The 24,497-nt window shown below is 39.4% G+C and overlaps 1 long non-coding RNA gene across 1 annotated transcript in view; it reads left to right on the forward strand.

Moving 5' to 3' along the window:
* Positions 1-24,249, forward strand: part of LOC110676345 — a 37,676-nt gene extending 13,427 nt beyond the window's left edge. The window contains exon 4 of the long non-coding RNA XR_002500290.1: positions 24,167-24,249. This is a non-coding gene — a long non-coding RNA (uncharacterized LOC110676345). The remainder of the gene's footprint in view (positions 1-24,166) is intronic.
* Positions 24,250-24,497: the final 248 nt, after the last annotated feature.

The following is a 24,497-nucleotide window of genomic DNA, read 5'->3' on the forward strand; positions in this document are numbered from 1 at the left end:
CGTTTGTCAAGCTGCCCGCAAGGAGTGATGCCCCTGTGGCGAATAGAGTTGATATACACGGAGAAAAACGAATATACTAGCTAGTGTACGATATATTACTTGTTCAATATTATGCCCTTTTATTCTTGAGGGTGCTTAAAAATTATTCCCCATATTATTATATTTTATGCTTTACCATGCTTATTCACCATTAATTGTTTGCCCTGCATATGTAGTGAATCACATTACTCTTGGGACTTATTCAAAATAAAATGGCATTTTTTCAGTTCGGGTTCGTCATCTCATCGCGTTATTCAATCATTTCCGTAATTAAAACCCATTATGAAAAGTTTTTCTTTTCAATCAAAGTGTCGTATCATTCCGACTTTTTTGCCTGTATCTCAAGTGAAAACCGTTGAAAAAACGAACAGAAATGTGTTGGTAGATCATCCGTCGCCGCCACCATGCCGCCTTTTCGCAATTTTCACTTCGGAAATAGCATCATCGAAGGGAATGAGAAATCAGAAAAACCGCCACAGAAAGCGATCAAGAACTCAGCACTTGAAAGTAAAATATGGAACCGTTAACATCGAGAATAAGGGTAAGTTTGTTTATCGTATTCATTTTGGAATTTCGTCATCATTTTGTCAAACTTTTCCAGATTGTTCTATGGGAGACCTCATCCATTTCGGTTGTCGAGAGCATGAAGCAACTGCGGCAAATATGCGGAAACTGGATTTTTAACGATACGAATAGGTAGCAAAGTCAGATATAACTGTACATGATTAATATTAAAATAAATTCACTAAATGCAAAAATCTACATTTTAGTATTTTTCTGGTCTTTGTTTACTATGATTGACGAAAATGGCTAATTTTATTCATATCACAATATTTTTGAACATTAAGCATCAAACGCATACTTTCCAAATAATCATTTACCAATATAAAATTCGTTTATACTAGCCAAGCTTAAAACGTTAAAATGCACCGCAATGAGTGAATAGACCGAATATGGTTTTAGAATAGTATTTAAGCCATCTAGTATAATATTTTCTTACACGCTAAGAATTGAAATATAATTGAAATATAAAAAAAAATAAAGTAAATTGTTTTCGATTCTACTTGTATTATGCTAAACGTGTACAAGAGATGTCAAACAACGAGCGAAAATGAACGAAAAGCAGATAAGGCGAAACGGGCGAAACGAGAACTGTGCGGGAAAGAAGCCAGTTTTGAAAACAACTCGAGCCAGTTTGGTGACAACTTTTGTAGCGAACGGACGATGTTTGCTATAGTGTGTTTATTTGTTGGTTCGGCCGATCATTTAGGTTACGGAGGTTAGGAAGTTTGGCCGATCATTTAGGTTACGGTTACTACAGCCCCTGAAATGGAAATGGGTGTTTCGGTTGAAAGATGATGCGGCTGGCAACGCGGTCAAACATAAGTCGAGATTGGTGGTGAAGGGATTCCTGCAGAAGTCTGGAGTCGATTACGAGGAGACATTCGCTCCTGTAGCAAGACTTGCCACTACAGTCAACTTTCGTTCGTTGCACTAAACCCGTGGCCCGATTAGTGAAAGACTTTCACTAATCGGGCTAAGATTTGAGCTGTCAAAACACCGATTACAATAGAAATTCAGGGCTACCAACATTAACAAATTGCGGTTTATGTCAGAAAGTGACACTTGCCTTCGTTTTAGGTGGGCTATAGCCCACTTAACGGGAGCCCAATTAAAACGAAGTGCAATTAAACGTAGTGCAACGAACGAAATTCGACTGTATCAGGACGGCTCTCGATGCGGGTGTCCAACAAGGATTCCACTTCCATCAAATGCACGTCAAGACGGCGTTCTTACACGGCAACATGAAGGAAGCACTATATATGGCGATTCTTGATGGCGTCACAGCACCTCCCAATATAGTGTGCCGTTTGCTCAAGTCACTGTATGGACTCAAGCAATATCCAAGGTGCTGGAACCTGGAGCCCCCCCCCCTGGACCAGTGGTGGAAAGAATCATGCCGTTTACGCAAAATGAACCAATATTAAGCAGGATCCACGCTCACACGCTCACGAACCAACAGCGACCGATTTGGTCACAGATTCTTGCATCGGAGAACCAGAACAAAACAAATGTAAAAAGAGCGTGATTGCTGGATGAGCAGAGTCTGCTCACAGCTGTTCTTTTTTCCGTTCATAGCTATTTTTGTGAATAATTGGATGGATTATGATTATAATAGATACATTACAAACTAAACGTGTGAGTATTTATTTTTCCACGTTCAAAATGTGCATGAGAATCTATTCCTCAATAAAACGAACAATATTTCCTCCTAAATCTTTTAGATTACATAGTTTTCATATCACATCGCATCGATTACATCGTATTGTGTACGTTGAAATTATTACTTCGGAAAAATTACATCGGTCGCATTTATTCCACCAACAGCCCGTGAGTACGTCGGGCGGTGTAATATTACATAACCGAGGGAATGACTTGGTTTCAGCAGTTTCGATGCAATATTCAATTTTTTTTTTGCTGTGTAGTTCGGTAGGAGCGGAACATGTGGAATTTCGTCTGCGAAACACGCAGGATCAATAAAGTAGGTTTATTCACTTTTTTGACTTGAGACTATTTGAATAAGTTTTCGAGGTTTACCCTGTTCTGCTCCAAAAGGGATTCTGAAATGTCTGGAACGCATCATCGATCATCACATCCGTGATGTTTATTTGGCAAACATGCCTCTTCATGTGAATCAACATGCTTACTAGTCTGGAAAGTCTACTGTGACTCTTTTACACAAAGTCACGGTGCCCCGACCGACCGTTATAACGCAAAAAAATTGTCTATCAAATCTGAGCACATGGCTCGATTCCTGAGGTCATTCTGCACCTCTGGGCCAATTGGGTCCTAAAATTTTTAATAAAACCTTGTTTTTATTCAATAACACGAAAGAGCATCTTACTGCAACTACTTTAGCATTTTTTTCCGCTCAAATAACGGCTATATCATGTTTGAACTTTAATTTAAAAATTGGGTCCATAAATGAACCTTGACACTTAAGATCATGTTTGACGTTCGCTTAGTCGACAAAAACACCACAGGGGTTTTAGTTTTAACACTGGGGTTGTTCCTATCTGACATTTCGGAAGGGACACGGAAAACAAAATACACCCAAAATTTGAGTTTAAGCCAAGGGGTGTGACAAAATCTAAAAAAATGTTTTTTGGGTTCAAACCAACGGAAAACATTAGAAAATTGAGTAAACATGTGTTATTGGCCTAAACTTAAGCGTTTGGCACTAAAATTGGGACATGGCTTTAGGACCCTATTAAAAAAAAATCCTTCGAAGGAATCTCGAGAAATCTCGATTTGAAGTTTTTGACTTAAAAATTCAATATATTCCATATAAAAATTTTTCAATAGCATTGGAAAAACCTACCAAAACGCTCAAAAAGTTAGCCAAACTGTTCTCAACTACTATATGATTGTTACCGTTGTTATAATTTAAAATATTTACAACTGACTTAACTTACCAGAGTGACTTAACTATGTTTTACATGGCTTAAACCAGTAAGCTTAGTTTAGTAGAATGAAATCAATGAAATAGATCTCAATATACAATTGATGTTACGTTCGATAAACGTGAAACATTCAATGCTGAATATTAATAATTAACAGCTTACTTTTAGACCTTCACACTAAGTGATCAGCCCACCAAAGTCTGCCGTATTTATTTTGCTTAATAAAATTTGCTTCTTTGTACATCTGGTACTACTCTTGATGTTTACGTCTAGTTTTCCACCGAGTATTGCCCTCAGCACTTTACGTAAAAATATCCTGTTCAACATTCTCAACAGGATTATAACTACACGGGACGCACGCTTGCCACAAGTATGAAGGAACCCCCTATTCCTCTCATCGCAGTCGAGCCCATCCCGCCGGCGTCCTACAGTCGTCCCGGTCCTGCGCTTGAGTTGGAAAACGGGGTGTTCCGAACCCCAACTACAGGCAAGTACGTTGTTTTCACGAACTTTCCGTCCCCTGAATCGATTACTATTCCCAGCGATTATTCATCGATAAGGCTGCGACTAAGAGGTCGAAAAACCGTCATCAGCTCCAAGATAGCCCCTACTGTTCTCAACGCAGTCAAGCCTCTCCTATGCCCGCGATCAACAGCCATGCTGAAACGGAAGACGCGGTTCTCAGTTCTTCTACAAAAAAACGACATGAGTCAAACCTGTCAAATCGGCCTCGCTCAACCCACGTAGACCACTCACCGGGACGCATTCTTGCCGCCAGTATTGAGGAAACCCCTATCTCACTAAGCACAGTCGAGCCATTCCTGCCAGCGACCAGCAGTCGTCCCGGTCCTGTGCCTGAGTCGGGAGACGGGGCTTTCCGAAAACCGCTCCTAGGCAAGTACAGTGAATTTGTGGAATTTTCTGCATCTGAAAGTAACTCCATTTCCAGCGAATCCACGTTAGCCCAACGACAGCATAACGTTTCGCAACAGGAACAAAGGAGCAAAGCCGATAAACTCCTACTCTACTATCAGAACGTCGGCGGCATGAACTCGACTATTGAAGACTACAGATTAGCTGTTGCAGACAACTGCTACGACGTTATTGCTCTTACCGAAACATGGCTCGACTCACGGACATTATCTAACCAGGTATTTGGGCACGATTACGAAGTTTTTCGCTGTGATCGTAGTCCCAACAATAGTAAGAAATCCGTCGGTGGAGGCGTAGCCATCGCTGTAAATAAGAAGCTGAAATGCAGACGTATTGAGAGTGAAACATGGAAATGCGTCGAGCAGACATGGGTTGCCATCAACCTCGGTGAATGTATCGTTTATCTGTGCGTCGTTTACCTCCCTCCTGATCGTATACGCGATATCTCTATGATCGATGCTCATACTCAATCAATCTGGCATATTATGTCTGAAATGCCTGCAACTGATGAGATTATTGTGCTGGGAGACTTCAACTTACCAGGAATAGCGTGGAAGGCGTCTCATAGTGGTTTCTTGTATCCTGATCCGGAGCGATCAGTGATTCATCCAAATGCCATGAATTTTCTTGACAGCTACAGTACAGCGACCCTAAAGCAAATTTGTGATGTAATCAACGAAAACAGCCGCACTTTAGATCTCTGCTTTGTGAGCGTCCAAGACGCAGCTCCAATAGTGTCCATTGCTCCTGCTCCTCTCGTTAAATTTGTTCCTCATCATAGACCTATTATTTTAACGCTTAATCAACGACTCAGCAGTTCAGTAAAAATCCACAAATCACAAGTTTACAACGATTTTAAAAACACCGATGACGAAGGAATGGCCAACTTTCTCCTGACCATAGATTGGGACGTTTGTCTCGACCGTAACGACATTCAATCTGCGGCCCAAACGTTTTCTAATATAATGCTGTACGCTATTGACAGATACGTCCCAAAAAAAGTGATATGTTGCGAGAAACAACCATGGCAGTCAAACGAACTTAAACGACTGAAAACAGCGAAAAGAGCAGCATTGAAGAAGTACACGAAACGTCGCAACCAATCTTCCAAAACTAATTACGTGCGGCTCAACCTTAAATACAAGAGAGTCAGTTAACGTTATTTTCTAAACTATCAGAATAAGGTACAAAGGAATCTGAAACATCGACCAAAATCATTATGGAAGTATGTGAACGAGCAACGCAAAGAATCTGACCTTTCATCGTCGCTAGAACTTAATGGTGAAAAAGCATGCAAAGTTGACGATATCTGTCGACTGTTTGCCGTTAAATTCTCAAGCGTTTTCGCCGACGAACAACTATCAACGAATTTCGCTCGCCGCAAGAAACGTTCCAATGCAAGAACAGTCACTCGCAGTTTTCACCGTGGACGACACCATGATCATCCGAGCAGCACGTCAACTGAAGTCTACATGTAAACCTGGGCCTGATGGAATACCGGCGATTCTTCTGAAAAATAACATCAGCTGTTTGTTGTCTCCTCTTCGCCACTTGTTCCAGACACCGCTAGCGAACGGCGTCTTTCCATATTGCTGGAAATTTGCTCATATGTACCCAGTGTACAAGAAAGGTCGCCGATATGATATCAACAACTACCGTGGTATAACATCATTATGCGCAATATCAAAATTGTTCGAACTTGTCGTTATGGAGCCACTTTTTTCTCATTGTAAACACTATTTGAGCGAAGAACAACACGGTTTTATGCCTGGCCGATCGACAACCACAAATGTGTTGTGTCTTTCGTCCCATATCACTACAAGTTTGGCAGAACGAAATCAAACAGACGTTATCTACACCGACCTATCCGCCGCTTTCGACAAGATAAGCCACGCTATAATTATCGCTAAGTTTCAGAAGCTTGGATTACACGGTTCGTTTCTGAGATGGATTGACTCCTATCTCACCGATCGACGGATGCTCGTATCCATAGGGGATTTTCAGTCGGATGTTTTCGTAGGAACTTCTGGAATTCCACAAGGAAGCCATCTCGGACCTCTATTTTTCTCGATATACTTCAATGACGTGAACCATGTGTTGAAAGGGCCTAAGCTCTCGTTCGCAGACGCCGACCGCACGACCGCCGATGCAATTACGCTGCAAAATGAGTTGGATCGTTTCGCATGATGGTGCGATCTAAACCGGATGCTAGTGAACCCAAACAAGTGCTCGGTGATTTCTTTCTCCAGGAAAAAAGAGCCTGTTCGTTTCAAGTACACCTTTTCTGATGTGGAGATATGCCGGATTAACCATGTGAAAGATTTAGGAGTAATCATGGATTCCCAGTTTACCTTCAAACAGCATGTAGCGTACGTCGTCGATAAGGCATCGAGAACATTAGGCTTCATTATGCGATTATGTAAACATTTTAACGATGTTCACTGTTTGAAATCGCTGTACTGTTCGTTAGTGCGTCCTATTCTTGAATTCAGTTCACCTGTATGGAGTCCAATTTACCTTAATGGTGCGGAACGCATCGAATCGGTTCAACGGAGGTTCATTCGATTCGCACTACGCAGATTACCATGGCGAGATCCTTATCGTTTGCCGAGCTATGAAAGCCGTTGGTTGTTGATCGACATCGAGACCCTTCGAACACGGAGAGACATCTCAAAAGCGATGTTCGCCGCTGACGTTCTACAAAACAGAAAAGACTGTCCAGCGATTCTCCACGAAATTGACCTCAACGTTCAACCTCGAGCACTTCGGAATAATTTAATGCTACGACCTCCATTGCGCAGAACGAACTACGGGATGAACACCGCTATCGATGGATTTCAAAGGACTTTTAACCGTGTCTCATCTAAATTCGATTACCACATGCCCCGGACTACACTACGCCGCCTATTCTCAGATGTTCTGACTGAAGTCAGAGAAATTTAGTAAAACATGCTTTCTGTTTATCGTTACGTTCATTTTAATTGTTGACAAGCAATGTATGTTTCTTTTAAGTATTTTAATATTAGGGCAGAACCATTGGGGCCACTGTCGGCCTGTTGGTATATCTAAATGAATGAATGAATAAATAAATAAATAAATAAATAAATAAATAAATAAATAAATAAATGAAGGGACACATGATTGTCATATGTCACAAGTGTTCGAAGATAAACAAAGTCATTGACAACTTCAAACAAATCCCCATTAAGTACTACTTAAGCATCAACTTCTTTAGGGCTTCCACTCTTTATACCTGCAACCATTTACTTAGTTTTTTTTTCGGGATTCAACGAAACGAAAAACTAGCTGTTGCAGGTAATATCAAAGACTTAAAATGAGACTTTAAGCTGATTAAGCTGACAAATATAATCAAGTGTAAGGATTATACACGAAGAACCTTTTTTTGTAAAATAATATGAAATGAAAAGAGATGAATTTTCGAATTTACTGTTCAATATTGCGTTTTGTCGCTACTATATTATAGGGTAGACAACCGTCGCCGTCAAATGGAAAAAGTCGGCGACGAAACTAAAAGAAGCATTATCATCATTCAACTCAACCGCAGAGATCCAGTCACATAGGCTCGGCATCATGACAAACAAATACGATCCCTTCGTTATGGGCGAATCTCCGTTCGGGAGCACAAAGCCGACTATAAATGAGCATTTTTTGCAAAAATAAAACAAAGCAATAAAACGCGTCTGGAATCGAACAAACAATCTTTGAATCGCCAACTTTACGCGCTTACCAACAGAACTATTTTAGAATCATGAGAAGGGTGCACTTGCCAATACAAGCAATTATGTGATGCCATTCGTTGTTTGGTGCGTAGCAACCGAATATACAGTAAACGCTTTCTTCATGTGTGTAAGGGTAGCAAGCGGAATGAAGAAACATTTGCTCGTTGACGATTTTGGGTTGAAGTTAGTCGTTATTATGCTGGATGACGATGTTTTTTTTTTTTATTTCGTCACCAGTCGGTGACGAATCTGACGATTGTCTGCCCTACTTATATTCCTTAATTTTGCAGACGATGACTTTATTGGAATCGATCGCAGTGCACTAAAGCAGGGTTTCACTATTTTAAAGAAGGACAACTAAGATAAGCTTGTAATACTATTTACTCTACCAAACACAGAAAGAAAAATCCTTGTAAATTTTAGCGTAAAAACATGCACATAAAGGGAATGCCAGAGATGTCGTAAATTTACACGTCACATCGTGTAAAATTACAATAACATCATGTAACTTTCCGCTATACATCGTGTAATGTGGCATGGACTCTAACCGATTACGCGACAATTGGCATAAATTTAAATGATGTTGATGTAAATTTACACAATGTGGTATGTAGATTTGCGACAAATCTGGCATTCCCTTTATGTGCACGGTTTTATGCTGAAATTTACATGGGTTTTTCTTTCTGTGAAACGTATATGGTCGCATATAGAGAAAAAAAACAGGTTCAGATGTGTGGGTACTGAGGCAGTTCTTGATGGAGATGTAGTTAAAGTTGTTGAAGAGCCATATAACACTTGTGACGTATGATAATAATGTTTCTCGTGTAGTAAAAACACGTGTTCTAGCTGCGAATATCTCCTTTTACGGATTACGTGGCCAGGTTAAAGGCCCGCAACTTGTAAATGGAGACGACATTTCTACACTGTTGCTTGATAAAGGCTAACCTGACTTCAAAGATCCATTATTTCGTTAACAACTTCGCCAAAACACACCGCGATCCTTTATCATACAACACTGAAACGTGTTTCGAAAACTAAAGCAGTTTTTTTTTTAAATAATAATCCAAAGAGAGCAACGATTAATGCAAGCTTGCCTAAATTAATTGTCAATTTGCCCTGTATAAAACGGTTATTCTTGGTTCTCTAAGCACATTTATTTGATAACAGGAGCGAAAATTATTGAGCGAATAAAATAGGCAAACTTCAGTGAGCTGGTCATTTAGTGTGAATGCCGTAAAAAAAGTTCCATCAATCAGGTGGAGGTCAGCGGCCCCGCGGAAGGCATCCGCGTATGTTCATTCTGATATAAACGTGAGCGTACCAGAGCAACCAAATCATTCCAGGTTTGAAACAAACGGTTGTTATTAATTCCAATCGAATATTATAGTGTGAATACACGGTATATCGTCTAACTTTTTTTTTCTTTATTAATGAGATTTTCGGCCATTGGCCGGTTCATCTCGGAATCGTCTAACTATTATTGTGCTGCATTTATTCTCAGATCCTTTTTTTGAAAGAACAACATTGTTAATTGATAATTTATTTATTGACCCTTTCAATCGGTTCATCATATAAAACAACTATCAATTAAATTTAAACCAGTAAAACATGAAACAAAGCCACTCAGGTAAGTTAAGTCAGCTGTAAATATTTCTAATTATAACAACGGCCACATTGTTATACTAGTTGAAAACAGTTTGGCTAACTTTTTGAGTGTTTTTAATATGGATTATATTGAAATTTTAAGTCAAAAACTTCATAACGAGATTTCTTCTAGAGATTTTTTTTTTAAATGGGTCAAGAGGTGCTGAATGACCCCAGGAATCGAGCCCTGTGCTTGGACAATTTTATTGCATAATAACGGTCTGCCGGGGCACCGTGAAAGTTGTATATGATATCGAGAAAGCATTCACTCAGAACCAATCCTGCTTGGGTGTTTTCTTGGATATTGAGGGTGCCTTATTGAGCAGCGAATCGAAAATTGAGTATTTGCGGATACGCTATTGAGGCAACTCAGTAATAGCGGTTTTCCAACTTATGGATTTGCCAACGAATATCTGGCTTTGATAGTTGGTATGTGCATAAAAGCTACGTCAATTATAAAAAATCGTCAAAACATACACATTAGTCAAATCGTTCCTGTTTTTGAACTCGTGATTGGAAAAATCACTAAAAAAATATGCTGAAATTCAAGTTATTTCTGAAGAATTGTGAAAATTTCATTCAAATTACTCAGATATCCCTCTAAAGTTGACCAGTTAGTACGGAAAATCGAAAAAGTGGCAAATGTTTTGTCCAATACTGTACTTTAGAAAACATTTGTATTTTTCAGGTTTTTTGTTAAACTTTTTAGGACTATTTGTGCATTCGGTTACGATTGACTGAATGCCGAATATTCTCAATATACCTTTCCATAAAAATATAAAATCTGAAGACGATCCTGAATCTAAATCAAGCTTTTGTTCAAAAATTTCCACCCAATGTATAAATCATTAAGGGTGCGTCACTTGCGTCACTGACAGAAAACCAAAAATTTCAAACATCTGCATTAAAATAACAAAATCTGAAAATGAGCAAGAGAAGGGATAAAATAAATCTGTTTGTAGCTATACTGACTACTGAGAAAGGCAATCATTCTTTGCAAATTTTATTTTTGTAGGAACCACAATTTCCTGAAAAAAAAAACATTTTTATTTACATTTTGAAAAAAAAAAAATCTTCTTCATATAATCAAGGATATAAAATAGTTATTTATGCAACAAGTTGCAAAATGATGATTATTTCAGCACGAGTTGTACATTTATCCAACGAGGCTCGCCGAGTTGGATAAATATAACGAGTGCTGAAAAAATCGAGTTTTGCAACGAGTTGCATACTACATTTTTTGCTATTTCGAAAAATGCCGTTTCAACTGGATGAACTCTAAAAGCACAAGCAAACATTTCAAGAGAACCCACATAGGCATACAACCATGAGTAGTTTCAATTCAGTATTTTTCAATCACGTAGGCTGTGACAGTAGTAACCATGAATGTCACAAATTTTCTCGCTCCCATGGGTTTCATGCAGATCTTCCCTATGGACCGATGCACAAGTTCACTAATTTGACGTTTGAGCGGTGCCGAATTCACTAGTTGCCATGGTCACGTAAATAACACGGCACCGCTCAAACGTCAGATAGTGAACTCGTGCACTAGTCCATTAGAGGAATGAACAGGTAAGAAAATGCTGGACGATCCGATCCCACATCAGAATCGCCAAGCTGTAACGGAACCTGATCGCACAACGGATGTAGATTTTAGTGAAGTGACTCGCCGTGTAAACCAAATGGAAAGTCATTTCGCTCGAGTCGAGAATTTTCACCTCGCTGTAGGACACCGACAATCCTCACCTCACGCCAGATGTAGAATAAACTCAAGAATCAGATACAATTGTGCTTATCCCATGTGGCATGTAAGGCAAGACTAGTCGGTGAGGTGTCGACTGATTTCCGTTTGATTTATTGCAATTTTAGGGATAACTTTCCGTTCTACGGTTGAACAGAAAGCTACCGCAGCAGTCATATTACTGATTTGCACAAAGCATCATCGATCGGCTGCGATGATACCTTGGAAACCACGCTAATGATTGTTATTTTCTGCTGTTTTTCAAAGCTCTGCACTCTACTAGCACACTTCGATCAGATGGCTTCGTTCAATGATACAATTATTTTCAAGCCTGCGGTAGAACTTTGACAGCTGCGGTAGAACTTGGCGGCTACCGCAGAAAGGAAAATTTTCGAAAGAACCGTAATACATTAGTCGCCTCACGTCACCCGAGGTGAGAACGACTCGTCTCGACTCACACGCCGCCCAGAATAAGCATGGCATGAAGAGACTGGGACACTGGGTTATTCGGTTGACGAAAACAGTACTGAAAAGTGCTACTTTTCAGCACCGAAAAGAGTGCTGAAAAGTAGCACTTTTCAGCACTGTTTCTTTTGGTAGGAAAAGTAGGCCGTTATGTTGATCAACTTCTCAATGAAAAGTTGATTGATTTGCAACGGAATTGCAAAAAAAAAAATGTTTTCCTGGTAAATAAAAATTGTCTGCAATGTAATATGAATGTTCAACTCATAAAATCATTACAACATCAATGCTGTGGATTTAAGACCATCAAATTCAGGCGCGTATGGACCTCTGCAAAACCATTTAAATATTACTTTTTTATTTATGATTCGTGGTTTACGGCTTAACCAGCCGAGTGGAAATTAAAAAGTATCGAAAAACTAAACATAACATATACTTTGGATTAAATGGACAAACTGATGTGAAATGTATGGCCCATAGCTCTGAAAAAAAAAATCGTGGTTTGGTCCGAAATATGTTGGAGCTTGAACACCACTGGTTTAAAACAACAAATTTTGTGGGGTCAATTTGAACAAATGTGTGGCTTTGAAGTAACAAATTCGTGATTAAGAGCAAACAAATTTCTAGTTTGAGAATATTGATTGTTTTAAACTGATATGATTTATCTTCGTGGTGGGGGGAGGAAGGTTGAAAAATCGCCAAATTTGTCTTGCGTAATTAATCCCATAGATTTGGTTTGAAAAACCATGAAATTACGTGGGATTATCCCAGTATTCCCGCAATGAATTCACAATTTTCAAATCCTTAACTCGAATACTTATTTTGTAATCGGCCCTGAAAATTTGATAATTCTGGAATCAAAATTTTGATCAACTTTGACGTGAGGCACGTTAGTGTTAATTACAATCATTAATCATAATCACTAATCATGCTGAGTTTAATCATTAATCATAAGCATTTATCAGTTTAACATTAAGTTTAATCATTTATCTTCTTATTCTTCCTGGCATTACTTCCCAACTGGGAGAGATCCTGCTTCTCAGATAAGTGTTCTTAAGAGCCCTTCATTAATCTCATTTTAGCTTTATCATCGATCACATTGATTATTCATGACTTGATCATTTTTCATCAATAATTAATTAACTAATTTATTTATTTATTTGACGTCAAGCATTTGTAGACCATTCTAATAACATTGTGTTTTTAATATCTATGTGTTTATATATTTTAAAAATTTAAATTTTTAAAACTTAATCCTTGATTATAATATATTACTAAACATTCATATAATCAATGGAATCCGTTGATCACCGACGTTCAAAGTTCGAAATGATGCTGATTAAGGAAGAAAAAGAATTTGTTTTTACATTATCGTTGTTTTGTCAATCGGTAATTTAATCTTCTTTCCCATTTATTTATAGGTTTTCTCTACCTACAGGACTAACCACGTACATGTCCGGTACAACTAGACACAAACATTTTTATTCCAGCTAAAATAAACGTTAATCTTCCCACGTAAATTTGGAACCAGATTCACTTTTTGCTCGCCTTTACTACCGTCAACTCCCCTGAGGAAGCGGAAGTGTGCTTGGACAGTTGAATGTACCAAAGCAGGCGGGTGGACAATTGGATAAACTGATTTGCTCAATTCCAAATTCCATGCTTCCTCCCAGAACGCATTGTGGGTGTTTTTTGGTTGAATGTGGTGCGGGGAGTAATTCCTCCCCCATCGCGTTATGACATCTTGAATTTTGCCGGAAAAGTTTTTACTACGTGGGGGTTTCCAATCTCCCACGCTTAGAATAGTCCGTTCTGCTGCTTCAATCTTGAATAGAATGATCCAATGTGGGAGGATAATTGAACGTAATCTTCCGCTTGTGGGTGGTATTGCCCACGTTTCCGGATTCATGCATTGACGGGTGACATTGATTTTCAGTTGATGGAGCCTGCTTCTTAGATTAATAACTCAGGAGCTTTTCCATAGCTATTAACTGAGAGATTTTATTTCCGAATGACCTTTTTAAATAGTATATGCCCTTGGAAATCTAGAAAAAAAAATCAACCCGAAAAGATCCTTGACCGGCGGAATTCGAACCCGTGACGCTCAACATGTAAGTCCCTAACACAGTGATTCCCAAAGTGGACGAAATCGCCCCCTGTATTTAGTTTAATTGGTAGTTGGGGGATCTGTTGGTTTTGAAACCTTTATAAGGCGGCGGAATTCTTAGACTGAAAGAAACGTTAAATAACAACACGTAACATTTTGATACTCCTTATAGATACAGGAGATAACCAATAATTTTTTACTTACTCTTTTTCATCTAAATTTCTAAGCGTACAAAGTTAGAATGTTAAACATGATGGAAATTAGATAGTGTCTGACCCTCGCAGATCAGTGCGATTATGAGAGAAGTGTGCGACACCTCGATGGAGAAAATTGGCGCGAATGTCATTGTTGTTGTAATCGAGAGCGAGTAAAGACAGATCCGTGTATCGTGTTACGTTGTAAATTAATAAACGTATTATGGATTATTAGAAAGAAATTCTGTGTATTCTTCCTAAAACGTTGAATTACCGTTGTAGTTCGTGATTGTTTATTTTCGGGAAATCCACTGTGCTATTGGAATTCCAATAAAACATGAAGTTGAATGTTTTTGGTTCTTATTATTTTACTCTTCAGTTTAGGGAAAATCAAGAACTTGTCAAGAAGATTAAATCAAATTTGGAAGTATTTAAAAGCGAAGAAAAACAACAACATATGAAAATTTCTTATAATAAAAGCATCAATTGATTTTTTAACACTTTAATTCACTTTTGCAAAAAAAAAAAAAATAAATAAAAGAAAATACTAAAAATTGGGGTGGGTATTATGCGTGGCACGAAAAAATCTCGCGCCGACCATCTTGAAAAACGCTTGTAGATCGCCGCAGGTACTTCAAATCGTTTTGGTGTCTTCTGCGCGACAGACACCAAAACGATTAGAAGTACCTGCGGCGATCTACATGCATTTTAAGAAGTTTTCAAGATCGCCGTCGCGATAAATAATCGCGCAATGCACAGTAATGTCTGTTACATTACTGCGGGGTTGACGTATGACTACTATGAACACAACTTTGATCAATTCTGGGTAAGTCTTTAACAACAGTAGCTTTTTGCAGATGATAGATGATATGTACTGTGATTGTGAGCAATCAATTACATTATTGTTTTGAGGGAGATCTGTCATTTGGTTTGGAATTTTATTTAGAGTTTCGGATTTCAAAGTAGAATATATATATACAGTCGAAGCTTGTTATAACGACATCGCAAGGGACCGTCGTAATGGAGAAATGTCACTATAGAGAATAGTTATAACATTAAAATATTTTTCAAGGGACCGAAAAATGTCGCTATAGAGAGCTTTTGTCGATATAAAAGTTGTCGTTATAACGAGCTTCGACTGTAAAAAAACTGGGGGTTGTGTATAAGACACGACCGCATAACGTTAACTACGACATGTGATTTTCTGCATTTGAATTGTCACAATTGCAACCTTCATTTAGTTATAATTCAGAATGCAATGGTTTGTAAATTTAAGAACAATGAGGAGCTCTCCCTTCGGAGAAATGCCCAGTCATCAATATCGTCATCGCCACCGTAAATTTCAATTTGCCGTATTGTTAATTCTTCTTTTTCTTCTTGGCATAACGTCTTCACTGGGACAGAGCTTGCTTCTCAGCTTAGTGTTCAATGAGCACTTCCACAGTTATTAACTGATGGATTTCTTCGCCATTGCCGCATTCGTACATCGTGTGGCAGGTACGATGAGACTTTATGCCCAGGGAAGGCAAGGAAACTCCAATTACAGTCGAGTCTTGCTATAACAAAATTGCAAGGGACCGTCATAATAGGGAATATTCGTTATAAAGAATAGTTATTAGAGTGGTTCAAAAAATCGTTTTTGCTCCACACCGCTTGTTCGATAATAGATCAAATTCTGAGTGTCCTCCCAAAATATGAGCTCATTTGGATGAAAACTGAGACTGCACAAGCCCTTTAAAGTTCATATGGGAATTACTATGAGAAAAGCAACCACTTTATTCAATCGGTCATAGTGTTTGCCCATGTGCTCTTGGGGATTAGAGCTACGCTACGTTGAAACTGTGAGATTCATCTATCAGCTACAACTTTGCCGAAGACCGTTTTCAAATCGGACGCTTCAGTAATTAGTTATCCCACCGTCGGTCGCCCTAGTGTACTGAGTACACGCACTTTGCGAAAAGTCGAAAAACACGTTGAAAATCCCTTCAAATTGATCCGGGTGTTGGCCCTATTCCAAGATCTACTCTTCTTCTTGCTTATAGAGAAGAAATTTTTCGAAAAAATCAACGAAAAGTATTCGAAAACATCGTATTTTAAACCTAAGTTTTTAGACGTGTACTCACTACACCAGTGCGACCGCTCGTGTAACTTTTTTTTACCGGGCCCGTCACACGAGCGATCGCATCGTGTACTGAGTACACGCGGAGCAATTTTGATTGTACATCCAAAGCTAGGCAAGATAGAATATGGATGTCTTGGACAAATTTCTTCAGTCCAACGGTACCAATTGGTCAGTGGACAGAAAACACTTTGGAAACATCCTCATCTTCCTGTGGCCATCGGATTGTGCCCCGGGTGTACCGATGTAGTGGACATTTCGCAATGCAACATCTCGTACACAAATATCTCAGGATCTAGATTTTTTAGCAAGATGGTGTCTTCGGCAAAGTTGTTCAGTAGGTCAAGGGCTAACATGTGATAGGCTGCTTGTTTCGAAATTCTGCCACCAGATGGTGCTAGTGAGCATTTAATTTTTCAAACACCGATATCTCAAGATCCTGATTACCTAGAAAGATGAAGTCTTCGACAAAGTTGTTTAGTAGGTCAAGGACTAACATATGATAAGCTACCTAACAAGAAAAACTGCCACAAGATGGCGCTAGTGAGCATGCAATATTTGAATCACGGATATCTCAGGATCCCGATTTTTTAGATAGATGGTGTTTTCGGCAAAGTTGTTCAGTAGTTCAAGGGCTACCATGTGATGATCTTCTTGATTCAGAATTCTTTCAATAGATGGCGATAGTGAGCATGATATTTTGCGAACATAGATATCTCAGGATCCTGGTTACTTATAAAGTTGACGTCTTCGACAATAGTTTTGAATGAGTCAAGGTCTAGCATGTAATAAGCCACCCAATTTGAAATTCTACCAACAGATGGCGTATTTTGATCGCGAATATCTCAGGATAACGATATTTTAGCAAGATGGTGTTTTTGGCAAAGATGTTTAGTAGATTAAGGACTAAACATGTGATGTGCCGTTTGATCCGGATTTCTTTCACAATCCTGATCAATAACTGATTGACTGCATAAATCAATAACTGATTGACTGCATAAAGTCAGATCAAGGACTTCTTGTCGTGGGATGTTTTCAAATGTAGGCTTATCACCGACATTGCATATGTCAATATTTTTGGAGGAAAGAAATTGCAAAAGATGCTCACCTCTGATATTTGTGTTTGTACTTCCCCATACAAGGTGATGAGCATTGGCGTCACAACCGATGGATGTTGTGTTTTTGACTGTAAGAGACAAGAGCAGCCATCTCTGGAGGAGGAATGTCTTCTGCGTCGCCAGGGAAATACACCGAAACCATAATGATCTCAGTACTGCCCCTAGCAGTAGAAACCTCCATCCTGACCGCAATGATGTCCCTTTTGATGAATTCTGTAATTGGAAAACATTTAGATCATTGCGTATTAGAATAGCTGCTCTGGGAGAGAGCTGGCTGTCATCATATACCAACCTACACGAGTTTAGTTGAATACCTTGTATTCGAGTTTTGTTGACCCATGGCTCTTGAATCAGTGCCACGAAAAGTTGTTCTTTTGTAAACCTCCTACAAAGCACATCTGTTGCGCACTGAGCATGATGGAGACTCACTTGGAGGATTTTAATCATTGTTGAGGCGTTCCGCATTTTCCGGACGTTTGCTGTCCTTCTTTAGATGTTGCGGATCATCAACTTTTGATTTTGGGGGATGCCTTAGATTTTGGTTTTTGTCCTTTCCCTTACCTAGGCCTGCTGGTTTAACCTCTGTGGTCAATTTCACACTTTTGACATTTCCACTGTCCTTATTGGGAGCCATTGAGGTGACACCGCTTGGGCCAGGAAGTGAGGTCAAGCATGCATGTTTTCCATTAGAGGAAGACAAGCTAGCCTGTATGGTGGGAGTTGGTTGTGGGATGCTACTAGAGGCTTCCTCATATTTCTCTTGGGTCGGCTTTCCAGTTGGATTGTCATTGGAGTTTGGGGTTGTGCTTTTTACTTTCCTCAACTGTATTTCTCCAAAGCGGTAGTTGAGGATGAACTTGGATTGAAGGAGTTTTTCCATGGCCGGTCCATCTACATTAAAGACCCACTCCACATGCTTGTTGTTAAGAGTGAGCCGTTGCATGACAAGCCACTTGTTGGTTATCAGATGGTTCTGACTCTCGATGAGAGCTTTGATACGATCATCGGTGTATTGTGCGCTTTGAGGGAAGAAGGCTCGAATTCAGTTATGGACGTTGAATCTTATCCTCATCCATTGCAACCAACTCAACGCCTTTCAGGGGGTTTAATGCAGGTGTTATCTCCTTTACCCATTCCGCAGTCTCCTGATCGTTACAAATAAGAACCATATGGCCAGGCTTGTAGATAAGGTTAGAGAACTTGGGCTTCATTGTCGCGTTCCGGATCAGGCAATCCGTAGTGTTATTCTTAGCCAGTTGAGACAACCACTACCGACACTACACGGCTATCTAGGCTGCTTGGAAAAGAAGATAACATTGAATAATAACTTCTATGGACGACCAAGCAGCCGTGGCGGCTTCTTCGGGGTCTTTTTCATCGCGGCGGTCTTTAAAACTTGGTGGGTTTCGCTTAGGAACTGCCTACTTTTTCTCCTCCTCCTTCTCGGATGCCAGCCATAGCCACAGTTTCCCGAGATTTCATTTCACTCTTGCCAATCTTGCAATCTTGCCGTCATCGCAGTTGTCGTTTCCGCCGATGTAGTTCTCGATCACTCGCAGGGAGGACCCGTTCCGTTCGTTTAGGGCTGCGATGGCGGCCACAACCATCTCATTCTCCTGTGAACTGCTTTCTCTCCTTGTTCTTGGCGGCGGCAGTGGTGATGGTTTTGGCTTCGGACGGCATCTTCTCTCGGTCGGTCGATGGTCAGTTTGATGTCTGTGCCTGAGAAGCACGCCCGGTCAGAGCAAGCCGATCTGTTGCCTGCTGAGATGCGATCCAAGCGGAGAGTGAAAAGCAAATGATGTCAACTTTTCTCTAGCACCCCTATTTATGGATTTGCTTGAAATCAACATTCTTGTTTAAAACAATTATTGAACTATTTGGACAGGTATGTGGGATTTAGTAAATAAACAACTTGAACCTTCGATGCCTTGTCTTTCGATTGAGGTGCTAATCAAGGAATTTCGTTAAGTCAGTAAAAAGTTTTAAATGTTTAAAATATTGCATGCCAACGTAACGCTCTTGGTTTTGAAATTCCAATTTCAACTCCTGTATAGAGGAGAAAGACGTAGTCCTACGTCGAACAACTACCTTACTAAACATCACATATACTTTGCAATTGGACTAAATGGGCAAATTTATGTGAAATTTGTGAAAAAGTTACACGTATTATCTGTGAGGAATCGAACTCACGATTCCCTGTTCACAAGATAGGGCGCGTTACCCCTACAGCACGAGAGGGCTCGTGGATGTAGAAGTTAACCTGAATTCGATTTCAACTCAATTATTACGTATTCCTCTTTCGCAAAGCGCACCCCTTTCGGAAGAATTAGATGCCCATCTAAACACTACGTTTTCTATTGTATATGCAATGCCTAGCCGAGAGCGCATTATTTATTAGGTATTGAAAGACCACGCACTACTCGCCAACTACGTGCTGGACGAGATTTGTATAGTGCGGGCTACCGATGGGTCGCGACGTTCTCAAACGACCGGTTAGGGAACATGAGTCCATTGCTTGAGCAGTGTTGATAGACTCACACTCAAAGCCTCAATCAATACGCTCTCCCGTGAGAGCAAACTCATTAGAGATCTGCTTCGCAAATCTCACGCTTGAGATTTTGATGCAAAATCAACTCAATCAACTCAAACCGTAAAAAATGATTCAGTCGCAAAACCCGGTGAAAATTCGTGAAACTCGAATGCTGTTGTTTACGTTAGAAAGGATTACTATAATTTTACCAGACTAACAAGAAATTATTGCCGTGTGTGAGTAAACTGTGGAAATACGAGACAATGAGTCAAAAAGGTGAGCCAACTCAACCATGATTTTTTGACTGCTGAGTTGCATGATTCACAACTCACGCATGAAAAATATCAAGCGTGAGTTGTGAGGAATTGAGTTTTTCACAACACTGTGCTTGAGAAATACTTTTTAACAGAACAATATAATTCAAAAGTGAAATAGTGCAAATAAAAAAGAAAACAATAAATAACGGATTCAACGAATAAATGAAATCCCATTAATTCAGTTTTGTTTATGTAATATAATCAATAAATGTTGTTCTGACTATCGGGCCGAGAGATATCGGATAATTTATTTATATAGTTGATCCAACATTATCGATATTATCTATAATATCGATATTTGCACAGCCTTACCGAGGACTCAGATGGAAAGTTATTGGACTTCCTAAGTTTTTGTACATTTGAACGATATGTATTATGAGATGACCTTTAAAACACTATTCGTTTCTCGTTTGTCTGCCAAGAATCCGATAACGTTTATTGTGCTAACAAATGTAGTCAGTCGTATTTTAACGAACCGTGTTCCACGAAACATCTACCAAAGGTAAACCGATTCACCACAAATGGGAAACGTTTCGCAGAAACTGACCTATCAAACATATATGACTATCCGTTTTGTGTATCGAAGCACGAAAACGTCCGAACAGACCCTGTTGCATGCATAATATGCGCTGTGCTGTTTAGTGCAGTTACCCGCACCTTGAATTGTACAAGGCTGCGCACTGTTGATTGTGTATACTAACTATAGATACAATACGTTCTTCATGCACTTATTTCCATTGCTGTACGGTGCAAATACGGGAACATGCAAAGGGTCAGAGATCGTAAACGGAAGAGAGAGTAAACGGACTGCACTGAAGAGAAGCGATATGGTGAACGGAGGGGTTGGCATGATGAGGTCATATTGTGGTAAGAACGGAAGTTATGTCCTAGCATGTTTGTAAATTTACGATAAACCTTTGTTCAGTCCATACGGAACAGGTTCATTTCGACTGAAAGAGAATTTCCTTACTCTGTGCTGTGTTCAGTACACATGCGCATTGGAAAGAGTTCACCGTACAACTGAAATATCGAAATATTATATGTATTTGATTGCGATTGGACCTACCAGGTAATTTGCATTATCTTCTGCAGGGGTTCTCAGAGCGAAGGTTTCAAAACATGTTGGTGGTTTTGTAGATAAATATAGATAAACATGAAACTTTTCTGAACACAAATCTAATGCCAAGCGCTTAAGTTTAGCGTTAGCATTTGCGTAGTTACGGTATACTTCGTAGATTGGAAACTAGCAACATTCATGTTTCTTTTTAATAATCTCATCCTGACTACTTTCAGGAACAAGGCAGGGGAGTATACCTTGTTCGAATCATAAACAAGAATACTAAAAGCATGAATATCACTATTCCCGGCCACGCCCATTTTTACCGTAACTTGGGATAGGGGAAGGGAATGTTGATGTAGCACTTACTTAATGAGAGGGCACCGACTCAGCGACACCCTCATAAGTGCTACGGAGTTGGAAGTTGGGGAAGGTATATTGTCAGGATTCGCCTAGAAAGCTGGCGATATACTATAAACATTTGTTGTTTAAGTGTTTTGAATGCCGGCAATCAAAAGAGAAAACAATAGTTTATTTATAGTATAAATTGTATTTCGCGAAATGCTTGTCGATTGTGCAGTAATATTTTTGCTCAATGGCCAGTAAAAAGCAAAACCGATCCCTCCAGGGTCATCGGATTGTAGAAAATAACGTTACGCGTAAATAAAAAAACAAAAAAAAAAAAGAGAAAGCCCGGTGGTACTGTAGTTTTAGATAATCGAAAAACGAACTAAACACCCTAGGATAACACAGTCGGTTTTTCTGCTCAAAATTCTACGAAAAGCAGAATCGATCCCTCCAGGGTCATCGAACGGTTAAAAGGCATCCACTACCGATTGTTAGTTGCGTTACACCCGCCCGGACAGAATGCGCAATCTGAGCATAATTATCAAACTCCGAAAATAACATTTTCCGTTCAAGAAACGGCCAGAACTTCCACGACGCGAACAAAAACAATCCGGAAGGCTCACAAAAGAAAAAGTATCATACTGGAACAAACTCACCGGATTGATTCTCTAAATTCATGTGCTGCCTGTCACTTCCGGATGGTTCGGTGAACTTGGGGCAGCCAAAAACCATCAGTACTGAGGACACAAATCAATCAAATCAGTTTTTCATTTTTCACTTTTCACTATTCCATTTCTGAATGTAAAATTGTATTCTTATATAACTGTATATTAAAATGGACAGAAATTTTTTCGACAAAAACACGCACGAAACCGTGAGCAAAATCTATCGAACGACGCAAAACCGAATTGTCCTGCTTGGGCTTCACGGAGCACTACCCAGCAAGACGCTCCAAAACAGGAAAAAAAAAATCTCCAGCGACGAAAACACGCGCGAAATCGTGAGCAAAATCTATCGGACGCAAAACCGAACTGTCCTGCTTGGGCTTCACGAAGCACTACCCAGCAAGACGCTCCAAAACATGAAAAAAATCTCCAGCGACGAAAACACGCGCGAAACCGTGAGAAAAATCTATCGGACGACGCAAAACCGAACTGTCCTGCTTGGGCTACCTAATGCCAAGCGCTTAAGTTTAGGCCAAAAACACATATTTAGGGTCAGTGTTCCCTTAGTGGACAGTCCCCTATAGTCGCACTAGTGGCTTTTTACGGCCGTTTTGCTATGAATCTTTTCAAAATATTTTTTGACATGAAGGTCAGGAGCTGTTTATCTAAGTACGATTGATACACAACTTGATTTTGTTCAAAAAATGATCGAAATAATTAGTTTTGCTTAAAATTTGAGCTCCCTTGCGCCTATAGTTAACCTATTGTTCCTATAGTAGCACTACTGAGAGAAGCTATTTTTTATTATACGAAATAATTAATGAATTAAGTACTTTTTTTACATCAAACGAAAGCTTTTGATCCACACTTTCAAGGAAAAATATAAAAGCTTTGTAAAAATACGGTTTTGGTTAGTATTTTGCCAACGCCGTGATGCTAGTGCTACAATAGGAACAGAAATTAGAAATAGTGCTACTATAGGCACATGTATTCCTATAGTGGCACAAGCGATAATAAATGCAAACATATGAGTTTTCGCAGTTTTCATATTATTCCCACAAAACCAAGATAAAAAGCTTTCAGATGATGTAAAAATAATGACGATAGCGTTATTTTTCGATTTTATACGAATATTTTTTCTTAGCTATGCGGCTATTGGTACATCGACCCTACTCAATTTTTAAATGTTTTTCGATTGTTTAATTCCAAAAAAAAACATTTTTTTAAGTTTATTTTAGATTTTGTCACACCCCTTTGCCTCCTTGGCCTGAACTCAAATTTTGGATGTCCAGTTTTAAACTAAAAGCCCTATGGTGTTTTTGTCGACTAAATGAACGTCAAACATGATCAAAAGTGTCAAGGTTCATTTACGGACCCACATTTTTAAATTAAAGTGTAAATGTGATATAGCCGTTATTTGAGTGGGAAAAATTGTTAAAGTAGTTGCAGTAACATGCTTTTTCGTTTTATTAAATAAAAAAAGATTTCACTAAACATTTTAGGATCATATTTATCCTAAATTTTGCACTAAATGATACTTATAATTTCTCCCAGTTTGTTATAATCTATCTTCTAGTATAATTTGACTTTCTCTTCGTTACAATCGATGGGACTCCTTATCGTCCCATTACTACTCCGTCCCCCTTTCCTGATACACGTTATGCTTCTTTCTCTACTCGTTTCAGCTCCAACTGGTCGTCCGGCAGGCACATCACATGGAACGGGCCTGGCGTAGTGGTTAGAAATCACGCCTCTCACAACGAGGACCCGAGATCGAATCCCATCCTCGAGATAGTCAACTTATAACTTTCAAGGTTATAGTGACGACTTTTGCGAAAGGGTAGTGAACCGTTGGTCCCGAGATGAACTAGCCCCCGGGTAAAAATCTCCTTAATTAAAAAGATGTTGCTGTTTGCGTTTGACGGGCAAATCAATCATAACTGGGCTTCAAATGCGGTAACACAAAGTAACCAAAGGTTACTTAGCAACCATAGTCCATATCACCGCCAACCTAGC

The sequence above is a fragment of the Aedes aegypti genome, chromosome 2 (assembly GCF_002204515.2).
Source record: "Aedes aegypti strain LVP_AGWG chromosome 2, AaegL5.0 Primary Assembly, whole genome shotgun sequence".
In the NCBI taxonomy this organism is placed as follows: domain Eukaryota; kingdom Metazoa; phylum Arthropoda; class Insecta; order Diptera; family Culicidae; genus Aedes; species Aedes aegypti.